This window comes from Vulpes vulpes, chromosome 6 (genome assembly GCF_048418805.1).
Source record: "Vulpes vulpes isolate BD-2025 chromosome 6, VulVul3, whole genome shotgun sequence".
In the NCBI taxonomy this organism is placed as follows: Eukaryota; Metazoa; Chordata; class Mammalia; order Carnivora; family Canidae; genus Vulpes; species Vulpes vulpes.
The window spans coordinates 73385358-73401269 of record NC_132785.1 but is presented as its reverse complement, the minus strand read 5'-3'; the positions used below and the strand labels follow the sequence as shown (position 1 = coordinate 73401269).

At 35.5% G+C, this 15912-nt stretch overlaps 1 protein-coding gene across 13 annotated transcripts in view; it reads right to left on the bottom strand.

Moving 5' to 3' along the window:
- NPAS3 (neuronal PAS domain protein 3) overlaps positions 1-15912 on the bottom strand; it is an 832714-nt gene that overhangs the window by 549175 nt on the left and 267627 nt on the right. The window lies entirely within an intron of this gene.

The following is a 15912-nucleotide window of genomic DNA, read 5'->3' as shown; positions in this document are numbered from 1 at the left end:
TCTCTGAAACAACTCCTTAGATTTGGGTCTAATCTAGAAAATAGAACGACTATTAGCTAAAAATATTCCTTGAAAAGTTATCAGGAGATAAGAAAATAATACTCAAATCTCTAAGAAAAAGTCTTGTATGATCTTAGTATTTTGAATATTGTTGATGTAGCTGACCATCTCTCCCTTCCTTGTTTACTTTCTCTAATCTTTAGCATACTTTGACTAGAATGTTGGAAAAAGCTAAGAATGAAAAATGATTTGCTAAGCCCTTTTCAGTTTTTATAAGCAATCTCTGCAGACTCAGACACCACCATATATTTTGCACCTGAGTTGTGGAAAGAACCATCATTAGGAATTTTATTACAAATAGGCACTTACTTATGCACTGCTTTCAGGCAAGAAAAAATAGGACAGGTGGTCATACAAAAATTTGATATTCCCACAGCTTCCTGTCTTTTATAGCAGAAGCATTTGACACGTTTGCTGTCAAATGTAGAAAATCCAATTCATCTTGAATTTGAGAAGGTGCCAGTAAACCAAAATATACCTTGTATTATTCTTTTTTATTCTCAATATTCTTTCTTTTCTTTGTTCTGCTCAATGAGTTTGGATCCTATTTTTTTTTTCTTCACCAAAAGATTGAGCATCGAAATACCATTATATAAGCACAAAATTATACTTCCTCTGAGTTATTAGTGTATCAATTTGAAAACAAAATCCTGTAAAGGAGAGTTCTAAGTGGTCTGTTATCAGAATTGCTACTTGCAAGGGTTTACAAATGGAGAAGTTTATCACTTATTATTTAAAACATGAAACTATTTTCATGTTACATCAATATGCATGTCTAGAAGCTTGTTTAAGGAAACTATTCACCATGCAAAGTTTTAAATGCACAGTATCAAAGAATAATTTTTGACATTTTGATTCATACATGCTTATAAAGCTCCAAGACAACATGGTTTAATTATAAAACATATTTCTACTGCCTTAGTTATGCCAATTAAATTTGATTGGATACTTTCTTTATTCAACAAGCCCCTTTCATGTCATTTTAATTTACTGTCAAAGCAGCCTGAATATTGGAAACTAAATTATTTACTACAGCCCATAAGCCAATAATGTTCCATTTGTCTCGTACAGAGGGAGACTAGACTAACAAGATTATTAAGGACATTACTTGTAATAGCGAATGTCCTTCACTTTATTTGAGCTTCATGCTGTGCTTTCAGAGATCATACTTCAAAGAGTTCCATTTCATTCCGTCACAGAACCTCTGATATAAATTATTCTCCACTCCCTTTGTAATATTCTGATCATAGAGAAAGTGGACCCAATATTGTTGGGCTGGAATGGAAGCACACTCTCTTCTAAGACAGCTACACAGTTTATTTGTGTTAAACACCTTTGATGAGCTCCCTTGTGCCAACACTGCAAAACAGGGAGAAATCAGATGAATTTATCTCCCAGTGATAATATTTCACACATTAAATTCACAAAAGCATTTTGTTTTCACTGTCTTGGATGCAAACACTGCTTCCAAGAATCTCGGATATGTACGTAAACCAATGATCTTAGGCTGCAGAAATCAGAGCAAATTCAGTAGGCATTATATATCTGGACAGACACTTCATGCAGAGCTTCATTATTGTGAAATTCTAGAAAATGAATTAAAATGTCTCAACCAGAAGGTCTCTTAAAGGCAGAGAAAATAAATAAAGCTATAGTAAACTCTAATATACCCATGGTCCAGGGGAATTTTGCTGAGGTTGAGCCTCACACTAAGACTTATTTAACATCTTCATTAGTGGTCTGGAGAGGGAGGAAACACATCAATTACATTCACAAATGGCAATTAATTGGGAAGTGTTGTCATTATTAGTATAAAAATGAAAAAGAACACAAAGAGGGCTGGAGAGGCCAAACCCATGAAAAAAACTTCTAAAAAAGCAACTGATCAATTAAAAGGCAGAAGTATTAAGAGAGGTACTCAGAAACACTTTAAAAGATCATAAAATGATGTCAGACTAGAGTGCAGCTGTAAACAGTTCAAAATAATGGTCAGAAAGGTGTGTGTTTGGTGCTGGAAGGCAGCCATGAGATCTCTAAAGAGAGAAAAAGCAGAGCCATCAACTCAGAGAAGTCATAGGAAAAAATAAATGTTTCCTTGATTTCTATGATAGAGATTATCTTTTTTTATTTTTATTTATTTATTTTTTTAAAGATCTTATTTATTTATTCATAGACACAGAGAGAGAGAGAGAGAGGCAGAGACACAGGCAGAGGGAGAAGCAGGCTCCAAGCAGGGAGCCTGATGCGGGATTTGATCCCAGGCCTCCATGATCACACCCCAGGCTGCAGGCGGCGCCAAACCGCTGCGCCACCGGGGCTGCCCAGTCAATCAGAGATTATCAAAAAAGAATATTAACCAGAAAAAAGGGTAAAATCTTTTAGAGTGTTTATTTTAGTTCAATGATGAATGAAAATTCATTCCATAGCCAAGGGTATCAATACAAAGGAATCCTTCATTTCATGTAATGAAATTAGACAGTGATTCTTTTTATATACCTCGCAATGCTCCAAAAATTATTTAATAAGTCTGACAGGGGCATATGAAATATAAAATTAGAGGTGGATGAGAAAGAAAACTAATAGTAGGCACACAAAATGGAGCCAGGAATTAATAAATATAAATATTATTTTGGTTTTAAACCAGATACATATTGAGTGGCAAGCTACATTATTCCATAAATGAATGATCAGAGGAAATAGCAAAGGGCACCAGCTTTCCAAGTGAACCAACATAATTCCTGAATAACATATTTTAGATATCCTGTATATCACAAAATATCATCAAATCATTTCTTTCTCTGTCTCTGTCTCTCTCTCTCTGATGCATGCTTCCATGCAAGGTAAAACAATTCTACCAAAATAACAGAAAGAATTACATTGTGCAATTGATGTAAAGCACATTTTCTCCAGTAATATGATATAAGCTATTTAGTAGAGCTTCAACCATTAAGCAATCAACCATCTTTTGATAAAGGAGAATATAGTAGACCCTTAGCCACATTTGAGGGGTTCTATATGCTATGGTTAAAAGCAATGCATTCTCTCATAAGTTTTTCTTCAGTTACTGCACTGTTTAACTCAATTATAAAAAGGAAATCTATTTCTAATTTTGTTAAAGTAAATGCTTGTGAAGGGAGCAAATTGCACTTCCTAGGCGAAAGGTCTCAATTTTGATGCTGGAGAGCACAAGGTGACACTCCTGTACCTGGCTCAGATTTACGCAATCATGGGCAAATATTTCAAGGCAAATGCAGCTATAATGTTTATGTTAAAAACAATAGGTTATGACAGCAGTCAGATGTTCTATATCCCTCAAGTGTTGAAAATAAATTGTTTCTTTTTGCACACATGAGATGGAGATTACCAAGGTGAAACATGACAGAAAATTTGTAGAAAATGAACTTGTCTGTAAGCAAGGCTTGCCTGCTGGTACTGGTTGATAAAAACAGTACCCCACAGGACGCTGCGTGTTTTCTAATGAGTTAAATGACAATGAGTTTTGAACATAGAGCCTTGGAAAAAATGGTTTTGTTGTTATCTCTCTTCTAGTAAAATTCTATTCACACATAAAATGACCAAATTTTGAGTTCAAACATTGCCTAGAGATAAGTTTTTGTTTTTCCTCAAGATGATGGCAAGCCTGGCATACAGTCATTACATGTGAAATCGATGGATAAATTGGTTCTCTATAAGCTCATACCTTCTCTCTTTCTATCTGGACATCCCTTCCTTCTCCTGAAACTCCCCCATGTCACTTACTTCAAAGAAAAACCTGTATTTCTCAGCATCAACACCATGAGAAGTACTCTAACTTCTCCCCTCATTAGCCTCAAGAAGAACAAACCAGAAATTAATCCGTGTGAGGCCAAACACATATGCCTTTTTTTTTTTTACAGATATAAACCTATTACTAACACTTTAGTTCACCCTGAGCTATCTGAATTCTTGATCTCATAGTTACTTTCACGACTGACATTGCCTCACATCTGAAGGACATCTGATGAGCAGCAAGGATTTGTTATGACTCTTGGGACCTTGTATAACTTGTGAAAGTTGAGACTTTACCCCAACTTGTATACGTATTAGTTACAGCTGACTACGTTAGCAGACATTACACATGAAGCAAGACTTTCCATATTCATTTTATATGCCATTCTGTGATTTATTCCCCCATTATTAGACCATTTGCCTTAGTAAAAGAGCTAATTACTAAATTCACTAACACAAATGGGAAGAACTAACTCATTGCGCTGCCCCACTAGGTAAAAGTTACACGAAGAATTTCATTACAGCCTTGATTCAATTATACTTGGATTTCATTTCAATAATATATGTCTACAGACAGTATCATCTTTTGTCATTTTAATTTCTTTGGACTTTTGAAATAACATGTGGCAGAAAATTAAATAAAACGTTACATTTTTAGGTCATTCAAACTACTTGAGTTTTTTAAATGCAGGATTCATTTTCCCTCTGTATCAACAATGATTCATCTTCCCGATCCATGATCTATTTAATCTGAAACTTAAACATAACCATTAATAGTTTATTCAGGAGAGTTTGTGTTTTATAACATTTGTCTGCAGGACTACAGAGAGGATAGAAATAGAAATCAACTAATTGTAAGGAACAAGAAAACATTTTCAATAAAATGTTCACATTTTTAGCTCATTAAATCATTTTCCATTTATATGCATACTAACATAATTCACTTTGCTGTACTTCCTACTTGAGTATTATCTGTATTGGCTCTAGCATTTATAATTCTAGAATTGTCTGGGGTCTGTAGGTAATAGGTTTACAATTTCAGTAATTTCTGTGGGGTTAATATCACATATTTCTTAGCTCCAAATTGAACATGAACAAAGGTATGCCTTACAGACTGCTGATTTATCAATCATTTGTCTTCTCAAAACATGATAATTCATTTTCTATGAGCTGATCAATGTTTTAATTTTTTGGTATTTCATTTTGAAGAATGTGCTATGAATTCACAAGATTAGATTCTTTTTGCAAGGGTGGAAATGTACACTACATTCTGCTGTGAAAATGTACATGAGGGAAACCTAACATGTATAAATATATTGTAAAGATATGCATTTTAATGTTGTAATTATAGTGTATGCAAAATGCACAGTATATATGCTGCATTCAAATATTTTAATATACTTATCTTCTTTATGTAAATATCTATGCATAAAGTTCTATAAATAAAATTGTAAGATAGAGTGAATAACATTTCAACATAGAGAAATATATGTATATGCAAATCTATAGATATGTATGCATGTATATTTTCCTGATTGAACTTTATATACTACCCTCCATTTTGAGTGAAACAGTGAAATAACTAGCATGTTGCCTCTCTGAAGCCGAAAGCAATTTCCTTTTCTAATTTTAGTTATGCAAAGCCTATGGGCATCATCAGCATTTAGTAATTAGTTTTATAATTACTGCTGTTTTGCTCACTGTCATTCAATTTTTCTTACAACATGGTCTGGGATTGAAACATCCCACATCCACAGCTGTGTAAATTGCTATCCATTTATAAGGCAAAAAAAGTAACATTCTACATACATCATTATTCAGTCAAGAACGTGTTGCTGGTACTTAGGTGATGCCTTGAGTGCATAAGCTGCCCACTAAAATGCCAAGAAAAATGGGATTCCAAATTCCAGGAAATGCTGTCTAATAAAGTACAGAGGGAACACGAAAGCTGCCAGGAGAGTGAGACTTCATCAAAGAGTACTCCAAAATATGAGAAATCTAAAGTTTGTGATATCAAGACAAGCATTTAAATTGTTAAATAATAGCACTTCCGTTCTATAGGGAAGAGGAAGTGAACAGATGCATAGGTATCCATAGCCAGCAACCTGCCATGTTAAAACTACGGTGTTGCTTCTAAAAGATAACCAAAGCCTAAGAAAGATTTCAAACACAATACATTTTCCCTAAAACCCATTGAAAAAAGTCAAAATCTAGCTCACTAATTGGATACTTCAGTTTAATTCCACTAAAAATGTTAAAATCAGGAAGCCTGTGTGGCTCTGTCAGTTAAGCATTTGACTTTGGCTCAGGTCATGATCTTGGATCCTAGGATGGGATCAGGCCTGGGTTGGGCTCCCCATTCAGTGGGGAGTCTGTTTCTCCCTCTCCCACCATTCCTCCCCACTGCTTGTGCACACGCACATGCTCTCTCACTGTCAAATAAATAAAACCTTTTTTAAAAATGGTAAAATAAAAGCCTGATCTATTATTTATGAAGACTGAAAACTTGAAAGCTAACTAATGTTAGGTTGCCATGATAAGTATTAACATAAATACCCTCTCTGAGAAATTCAGAGCATTCTTTGAATCTCTCTCTGAATATAGCATTTGTAGTTACATTCTCTTAAGATTCATGGAAAATCAAAACAAAAATATTGCTGAGTTTCATTTCATAGACTAAAGTGTTTAGGCCAGACCTGGGGATCTCCATCAACCAAAACCACAGGCAGTTGGCTTCAAAGCCAGCTGTGAATCTCAGGGCATCTCAACCTTGGGAGAATGTAATAACACACTTCAAAATTAAGAAGCACCATCTACTCCTGAACAAGTTACTAGGTGCTTTTTTTGCCCCAGTTTTCTCATCTGTAAAACTACAGAGTACCTGTCTCTCTTCATAGGTCCCTGAGTAGCTCAAGTAGGACCAAAATTATGAAGGCATACGAAAAAAGACCAGAACTTTCTCCACATAGCTCCAGTGGTCACACTGGAGGCTAAAGAGCCCTCTGGCTTCTGAGAAGGGTGCTGGCCAGGATCATGCTTTAGTTTAATAAGCACTTCACTCCTATTGGATTCTTTCAAAAATGCTTTCTAGTTTATTCATATCAAAAGCCTCATTCCTACAAATAAATTACAAATAAAAAAATAAATAAATTACAAATGTTTCAAGAGCAGAAAGGCATTTTCTATGTGTTTTCTATCTCCAAGTGCTGAGAACAAACTGTAGGTGATTAACATATACTTGTTATTCTCAGTGGATAAACAAAACCCCAATGAAGCAATGTAAAAGAGAGAAATAGCTAAATAACTGAAAGATTTAACTGGACCACTGTTCTCTGAGTGATACTCAGGGGCAACCAAGAATTTGTTATAGGACAAAATAAAAGAATCCGATGATGAGGGAGAAGGCTTCGGCTTCCCCCCACCACTTCTGAGCACCTAAAATTCCTTTCTTCTTTGATTCTTTTCCAGAGGAAGAGAGAGTGATGAAATTCAGGAAGGACAGAAGGTTAACTAGAACCAGCCTATCTTCTTTCTTACTTTAAAACCCCCTGATTAAGACAACTAAAAGATACATCAAATAAATGCTAAGTAGCTCTAAGAATTACACCAAGAAAATATTCACTTTGCTGTACTGAAGATATACTTGTGCCTACAAGATTCATTTGGTCCAGGGTTTGAGAGTGATTAGAAATCCAGATAATTTTTCTTACTTTTCAGATTTAGAATCTATTTCCTTCTGAACTAAGTCAAAGTAGATTCTGAACTAAGTCAAAGTAGATTCTGACCAAATGTTTCAATTCAAATTTCACATCTTCCTTTTCAAAACCATGTTTGTATTTGGTCATATGGATGTGCATCTGTCTACCAGCTACTTAGAGAGATTCTTTGGCATCTTTCCCTCTAGTTTTTATGGCCTCTTCCAAACCTACGTCAAAAAAGAACTTTGAAAGTTTATTCAAGGAAGGAAACAGAGTTGTTGATCTTACCGTTACCACAGTGAGTACAAGCTGCATTATGCTTAACTGGCTAGCTGTAGATTGTTAAATGAATGAAAAAAGAAAAGTCATAAAGTGGACAAAGCTGAAGAGATTAACCATTATTTCTGTGAACAAAAAGGCCACAAATTCCCACTCTTCATTCATACTGCCCCTTAATTAATGCATGCAGGTAAAAGGAGGCCAAACAAAGGCCAAACAAAAAAAGAACAAAAAGGTTTCTCTTTAATACATTTATAGAGAAATTAATGAAGTTTTGAGGTGTCCATGGCAGGAATGAGGGTAAGGAGACAGATTCATTCATCAAATAGACTTACTCTTAACTTAAGAAATGTGGACAATCTTTAGTTTTAAAAACATTTCATTATCTATGCGGAGTTCTTCATTTACTTACACATTGACTTGATGAGGCAAAGTATTTTCTATATGCTGTTTTACCTAGTTTAGAGCTAACAATTTAAATTGTGTACATTTTCCAAATTTTACTTCACCATTAAAGATCAAGCTGCAATACCTTATCTATTCTGGCAGTCAGAGAATCTTATGAGCAAAACCTCTTCCTTAAGCCAAATGTTTGCAGAAAGCAAATTTTAACACGAACCATCAAGAACCAAAAATGGGAGTCTGGTAATAATGACATAAGCTCAGAATCTACTGTAACTTGCAATTTATGGTTATAGATTTCAAGACTGATACTAAACCTGATAATTTCCTAAAGAGGCCAAGCAAGGATACACAAGCTTTGTCTTTTCCCCCCGTTTTATTTATTTTTTTTTTTGCAAAGAAGAGAGTCAAGACAAAGCGTGGCATCTGTGTGAAATGTGCTCTGGGGTCCACTTGGCCCGCAGGTGTCTTGCCCACCAACCCTCTCCAATTCCAGTTCTAGTTTGTTAGTATTGAAGCAAACACAAGAGCCAGGCAAGAAGTCAAAATAGCAAGTGGGTAGAATTCAGCTACACTAAAGGTGAAAACTGCCAAGTCTTGAAGAGTCATTTCATAAAACACATCGAGAAGAAGCATATATCTAGTCATAAGGTATCCAGAGTTTCTTGGAGCCTCAAATATCTGCACAATTTTAATCAACAATTAAATTCCTGTTTTCAACCCCAAATCCATTAACTCCACTTCTTGCTTCCCCATTTCTTTACCATGGACTGATTTGGAACAAAGGGCTAGAAAGATTCCAGAGGACATCTTTAGACAATGTAGTTTCCCTCTCCACATTCACCTGAAGAATAGACTTGTTTATGGAAGGTCTAATAAAAGTTATCACTGATATTATAATATGAATAGCCACCAGAAAAAAATCTCTGGAAAACCAGAGGAAAGTGCTGACACACCAAAAATAGGTTTTTAGAACTTTCAAAAGCTCTTTTAACTCAAATATATGTGTTACTGTTTTGCTGTCATTGAGACCTTTTCCCATTAGTGTTGTATCTAATACACATTTGGATTTATAGCACAGTTGTATCTGGTGACAAATCCTTTTACACATTAAAAATGCACATTGCTAAGAAAAAAAGGTCTTCATTAAAGAGTATGAATAGGAATACAACAAAGGAGGCAGACTAACATAATTGTTTTTCATTATATTTGGTAGCATGGAGTTAATATGCTTAGATGCAAATAACCACAACTCTTTAGTGAAATAGATTTCAAGTGAAAAAATGCCTTAAGTATGGAAGGCTGAATTTTTCTTAAGACACTTTAGGAAGAAAAAGGTCACCCCCAAATCATCCCTACAACTGCTAATAGCTATTATTCCTAATGGCACAAAATATCAAAGGGTTAAAATAGGCATAAATTAACTTTATTGTCAATCACTACATACAGAAGAATAATTAACTCAGTATGTTTATTTATCTACTTTTGCTACTTGATTAAATGAATGATTGATGACAGGTTCCTTGTTTTCTTCTTTTTTGTCAGTATAAATGATCAGTATGAAGCTAAACGGTGACATTAAAATGAAATCATTAGCAACCTAAAATGTGGGGTGACCCAAATGCAAAAGCTCTGGTTCCTTCACTGCTGAGAAATCTAATCAGATCACTTCACACTCCAAACAGACATATAACATAGTCAGATGTACTTCCTAATCAGGTGCTTTCCCTCGATTTTCACTGTGTCTGCTATGTCTATAATTATGCTAAAGGACATTCATTTCTTTTAAGGTCATTTTAAATAAAGCCAATTTACAACATTCTGGGTTCATTGTTGGTGAAATTTACGAACTGTGTTACTGTTTGGCATTTGTGGTCTTACTAAAATTAATGGAAATATCAAGAAGTCCTTGAGGTAGACTCATTCAAAATTAAAATATCAAATAAATGATCAATGATCACTTAAGTAATTTGATTGGTCTAGGTTTTATCATAATTTGATAACATTTGAAAAGGTTATTAGTTCTAGTTCTCTGCAAATCAGGTGACTACCATTAGCAGCAGAGATCCATAGCATACAATCAATATGATATGAAGTTGTGCATGTGGAGTATGAGTGGCACACAAGGCAATAGGGAATTTCCTTCAGCCCCCCAAATCCACTGTCCAGTATTACATACCCTAGAAACTAAAGAACCATGAAAATCTCTGAGAAACCTGTACTTAAATATCTGACTTGGACTGGCTGCTCTTATGAGCACTACTTAGTCATTTTCTAAACTGTTATTGCCGTTTCACAATTTTGCTCTGCAATTCTCTGAATAAGATCACAAAACATAGTACCTCAAAGAGAAAGTTCAGATAGGGAGAAAAAAAAAGAAGGGGAATGGAATACTGGAAGTGGAAGGTAGCAAAGAGGTGACTGCAGAACAAAGTCTGAGAATTCAGCTTACACTAACATATCAACTTCCATTAATCATGTGAAGGGTGAGGTTTGCCACAGACATAATTCAAAAGAGAGCAATGCAGAAGAGGAGAAAGAGTACAGCAAAGAGCTAATGAGAACAGGAGATTATAAAAGTGACACTGGACAAGCTGTCCCACTATTTCACAGGATAATATCACTGTGAAAAAGCACGACAAAAAAAAAAATTTTAGTGTGCTATGAAATTATAACCTCCTAATACGACTTCATCTTACACAGAACTGCAAGTGAGGAAGTCTGTGAGTATAATTTAGTCATTTGTTACACCCAAAGAACATACTCTGTAGTGGGTTGAGTTCCTCCAACACTCACACTCTTACTTCCCGAGTCCACCTGGATCAAGCAAGTTCACTAGGAGTAAAGTATAGCGAAAGGTCTAAATATTTTCTGCATGCTGAGTTAATTTACCCACATGCTTGCAAAAACAATGTGCTGGCATCAGTGGGCCACAATCTAATCAACTGTCTACCTGCCAGTCTCACTCCATCTATTTTGGGGGTACTGGCTAGAAATGTGCTGGAATGCAATCATCACCTCAATAAGACAAGATGGTATGGTTATTAAATGCATACCAATTGTTTCTATAGGAGTTTTACATGAGTTGTGACAGATATAAATTGATAGAATATTATTTTTTGTCTTTCTTCTGTTTTGTACAGAGACTATTATTAATGGATTCAGGCCTCCTGAGGCACTTGCATAAATCACAGGCCAAACTGAATGACTTTCATTTGGTATAACTGCTCAGTACACAAAGCACCTAAGTTCACTTTAAAAACCATCTCTGAACATCCCTTTTTCTTACCTATGTATCTTTTGCACATAGAGAGGAGTGATTAAAAATAACTCTATATGCAGAAGGAAAAATGATCTCATCACATCAAGTTTTATAAATATGAAATGCGATCACAGATATACAATCTCTTTGCATGTTTTTCTACTCAACTCATACCAGAAAATGCGTTTGTATGCAATCATGACTGGCATGCTATTCCTATGATTTCTGGAAGAGATATTGCATAAGTGTAAAAAATGATCATATAGCTTTACACTTACACATCAAAAAAGTGTAGACTCTTTAAGTCACTAAAGTAATAGCTGGCATGAGTAAAGCAACAGCAATGTAGCATGGATACTTTTGTGCCTATCAATATGTTCCTGAAATATATTGCCATTAGACATAAGTCAGTAACTCAAATTTATTTTTTATATTTCCATTCCCTTACTTTGAGAAATCTTAAAAACTGACAACATGAATGTAAAACCACTTGTTTTATTGAAAGAACTCAGTTCTTGCAAAATATGAATTGCCACAGAAATCCTTCACCTAGAGAACTTCTCTAATATGTAAAAACAAAAGTGATTTTGTTATGTTATAAAAGAATATTTTAGAAACAATTTGTCTGGAACTCATTTCCCAAAGTGTGGTACCCCGCTGCGGAGGGCCACATCTAAGTAAACAATTGTAATTGTCACTGTAAATCCTTATTAAACTTGAGCAAGATTTGAAAAACACTTGTGTAACAACTTGAAGTATGATGAAACAGTTCACGTGAATATTTTTAAAATATACCTTCATTAACAGAGTAAAATAACCTATCTTAGTAAAACCCCATCATCACAGTACTTTTACATTAGCACATATAAACATTAAAACTTGAGGGGACAGCATCATATAAATGGACTGCATTCTAAGAGGAACAAAAATACTCCTGCTGTAGCAATACATGCAACTCCATTTAATTGAACATTTTTACACCAAATGGGATATGCAAAGATTGGATTTTTTTAATTTTTATTTATTTATGATAGTCACACACAGAGAGAGAGAGAGAGGCAGAGACATAGGCAGAGGGAGAAGCAGGCTCCATGCACCGGGAGCCCAACGTGGGATTCGATCCCGGGTCTCCAGGATCGCGCCGTGGGCCAAAGGCAGGCGCCAAACCGCTGCGCCACCCAGGGATCCCGCAAAGATTGGATTTTTAAAAAAGGAAACACCAACAATAACAAAGATCTCAACTCTCAAAATTAGAGGAAGCCTTTGATCAAGTCAGTGAAGCTTCTACCATTTTATTTGCTCTAGAATCACTTTTATTGAACGAGTGTGTTAATTTTATGTCATTTTAAATATATGATTTCATATTTTAGGAGAGTAGTCTAATTCTCTCATGTCAATATCAAGCATATGGTTGAATAAAAAATACAAGATGAGGATTCTATCAGATTTCATACTCTACTGTTAGGAGAAGTTTGAGGGTTCTTTCCCAGGGAACTACAATCCATAAAAATTCTCTTCTGAACTCTCCATTGCCAGTATCAAAGCCAGCAGAGCCCATTGCCATAGAGACTGGACACCTAGAGTCCAGAGAACCACGTCTGAGACTAAACCCAGTTTAACACCAGAAAAACTGCACAGCGTCTGTGATGTTCAAATACAGAGAATTAACACACATTAATTTGGCGCTGGTTGTGTAAATGCTTCTGGCATTTCCTTCAGCACTTAAACTCATTTTCAGAGAATGGACTGCTGTAAAAGAATGCAGGCTCATTAAGAGTTTATTTCCTCAAAATGCTGAAGGATAGCAAGTTTCTTCTGTGAGGGATCAGAAAAAAGGCATTTTTTTTCCTTCTGTGGGAAAGAAAACACCCCAAAGCTTTTTGTTTTTGAGCAAGCATCACAGGTTTGGAAATGAAGGATTTCATCTTGTTGTCACACCCTGCCTTACCTCGTTTCAAGGCTGGCTGTGTTTTCTTTCCACAGAGTGAAATTTTAGAAGGAGCAGAAGCCAAATGCTTAAAATGAATGATCAACTTACGATTCGTATGAATCTATTCTTCCATGTTGTTCTGCTTAAAAATAGCATCATAAATGCACATCTGCAAAGACTGTGCAACCCCCCCTTTCCTGAATTGTACAAATTATTAGAGTGGTTGACAAAAGATTTTTTTTGTTTAGGGGTTGGTCTGGGCACTCTCTTTGGCAGACTGCCACTTTTCTAGCAGTAGAAATATTGCTTGTAGAAAGCCACATTGTACTGAACAGCTGTTCTGCTAAAACATTGAGCTAGCAACCCAAGAAATGACTGACTTCACATGTGAAGCATGTTCCCTCCCTTTGTGCTAATTTAAATGAAAGTACAAAAGATTTTCTTCCATGCTGTCTAGTCTTCCCTTCCAATCAGGGGCTTTAGGGGCAGTGTGTGAGCTGGGAGTCAACGTAAGCAATTGACTCTCCCATCACTGCCCCAGTGGTGTGTTTGAACTTTGGCCATTCTACTCTGAGGTTCCCAGGACAGCAGCTTCTCATCTACTCTGACCCTTTCTATATTCATGCATCAGATGCTGAGCCATTTTCTGCAAACTATATACAGTAGGATTGTGAAATTTAAAAACACACTTCATTCCAGCCTTTCCTCCATCTCTGTAAAACGCTAAGATACTGGTGAAAAGGTACCAGAAGATGACATTTGATTAAGGTCTTGGTTGGTAAGTATGATATGTGACTCATACTCCTGGTTGTTTGAAATTATGGTCAGATAATACCAATATACACAAGTGTTCTGTGTCCTACATGCCATTTGGGTATTCTGTTTTAAATACTTTTCTGAAAAGAAAAACTTTCATAAGCTTGACATCTCAGTGACCACAATTCTCATTAAATGTCACCATGTTTGTGGCAATAACTATATTTATGCATAACAGATTATTCAACACTTTGCTTAAACCTCTCTCAACATGAATAATACCTCACCCTATTATTTTGCGAGCATGTATATCATTCTTGCTAGATTATAAACTCCTAGAGGGTTTAGCTTCTTTCCCTCTTTGCATTCCACACACAACCTAGTGAGTCCTGCAATGTAATAAGCACTCAAATACTTGGAGCAGGAACAGGTGAGTAAAATGAAAGAGAAATAGGATTCATTCCTGATCTCTAATGACAAGAGTAAAATGCTACCTAGAATTTATATAATATGGTAAGACTATAACCGATGAAACAAAAATTCTGAGGGAAGTATCAATTATATCCATTGTTTCAATGAATCAGCTTTTCATTTCAGATACAGCCTATTTTAAGAATGCTTTCATCTTTTTATCTCAATGAAATATCCACATATTAAAAATGTATATAATCAACTTTAAGATCTCATTATTTTAAGCATTAGCATAACATTAAGTTCCCTTAATATCCCCAAATCATCTGTGTATTTTAAGCAACCCTCTAAATTTCCTCTGCTCTGTCATAGGATACAAGTCAAGACTTTTGACATGTTAGAATCTCAAAATGTATTTTTAAATAAACTTTGTGTTAACCATCTCTTCTTCCTGATTAACATCATTTCAGAAATACAATTGTGCCAAACTAAATAAACAAAAATACAAGTTAGCTCTATCATGATAACAATCCTAAGAAGAAATTGCAACTTGCCTTTGGTAGTTTCTATGTAAGCTTAAGTCTCTCAATAAAATCTAGACTCACTACAGTATAAGACCAGCTGAATCAAGGCCAACTACCCCATTTTCTAGACAAACTAGGGACTAAGAAATGTCTTGTTCAGTCACAAAGATTTGAACTCAGAGTGTCCAACGCACTGACCAAGAGCATGCTATTAGTAAGGCTCTGAAGACACACTGAAATGGCTGGGATTATCAGTATCCATTGTATTTACACATTTTGCTGGATCCACTGGCCTTCTCTGCATGTATTATACCTTTATTATAGGTTCTCATAACTCCCTACAAGAGTCCCTTTCTCTAACTTCTGTCAACTTTTGAAGCAGATGTTTGTACAGCCAAAAATGTAGTGACTTGCAACAAGAAGTTTCGGTCTGACTGCCTGCTAGATGTAAATCACACAATAACACAGGCTGAACACCTTAACACAGATTTTCTGCAACTTTGGGTATTCAGTGTCCATAGGAGAGCCAATGCAGGGCATGCTAGGTTGGGTATCAACTAAGAAAATATTACTGCACCACTTTACAAAAGGTCCTGTGTGTGCCCATAGTGAGGTTCACCTGCTTCTGCATCCTCATTTTCTGTCACAGCTCTCTGGAACATACTGCATTTTACACATTTTGTTATGCGATCTTCATGTCTCTTTTCAAAACAGAAAATGATAGCAATTTTGCTTTTATGCTAAAATTCTTGTAAAAACCTGGATACTATTCATCTATTTTTATTGAAGAAAGCCAATATTTTAAAGTATTTATATAAAACC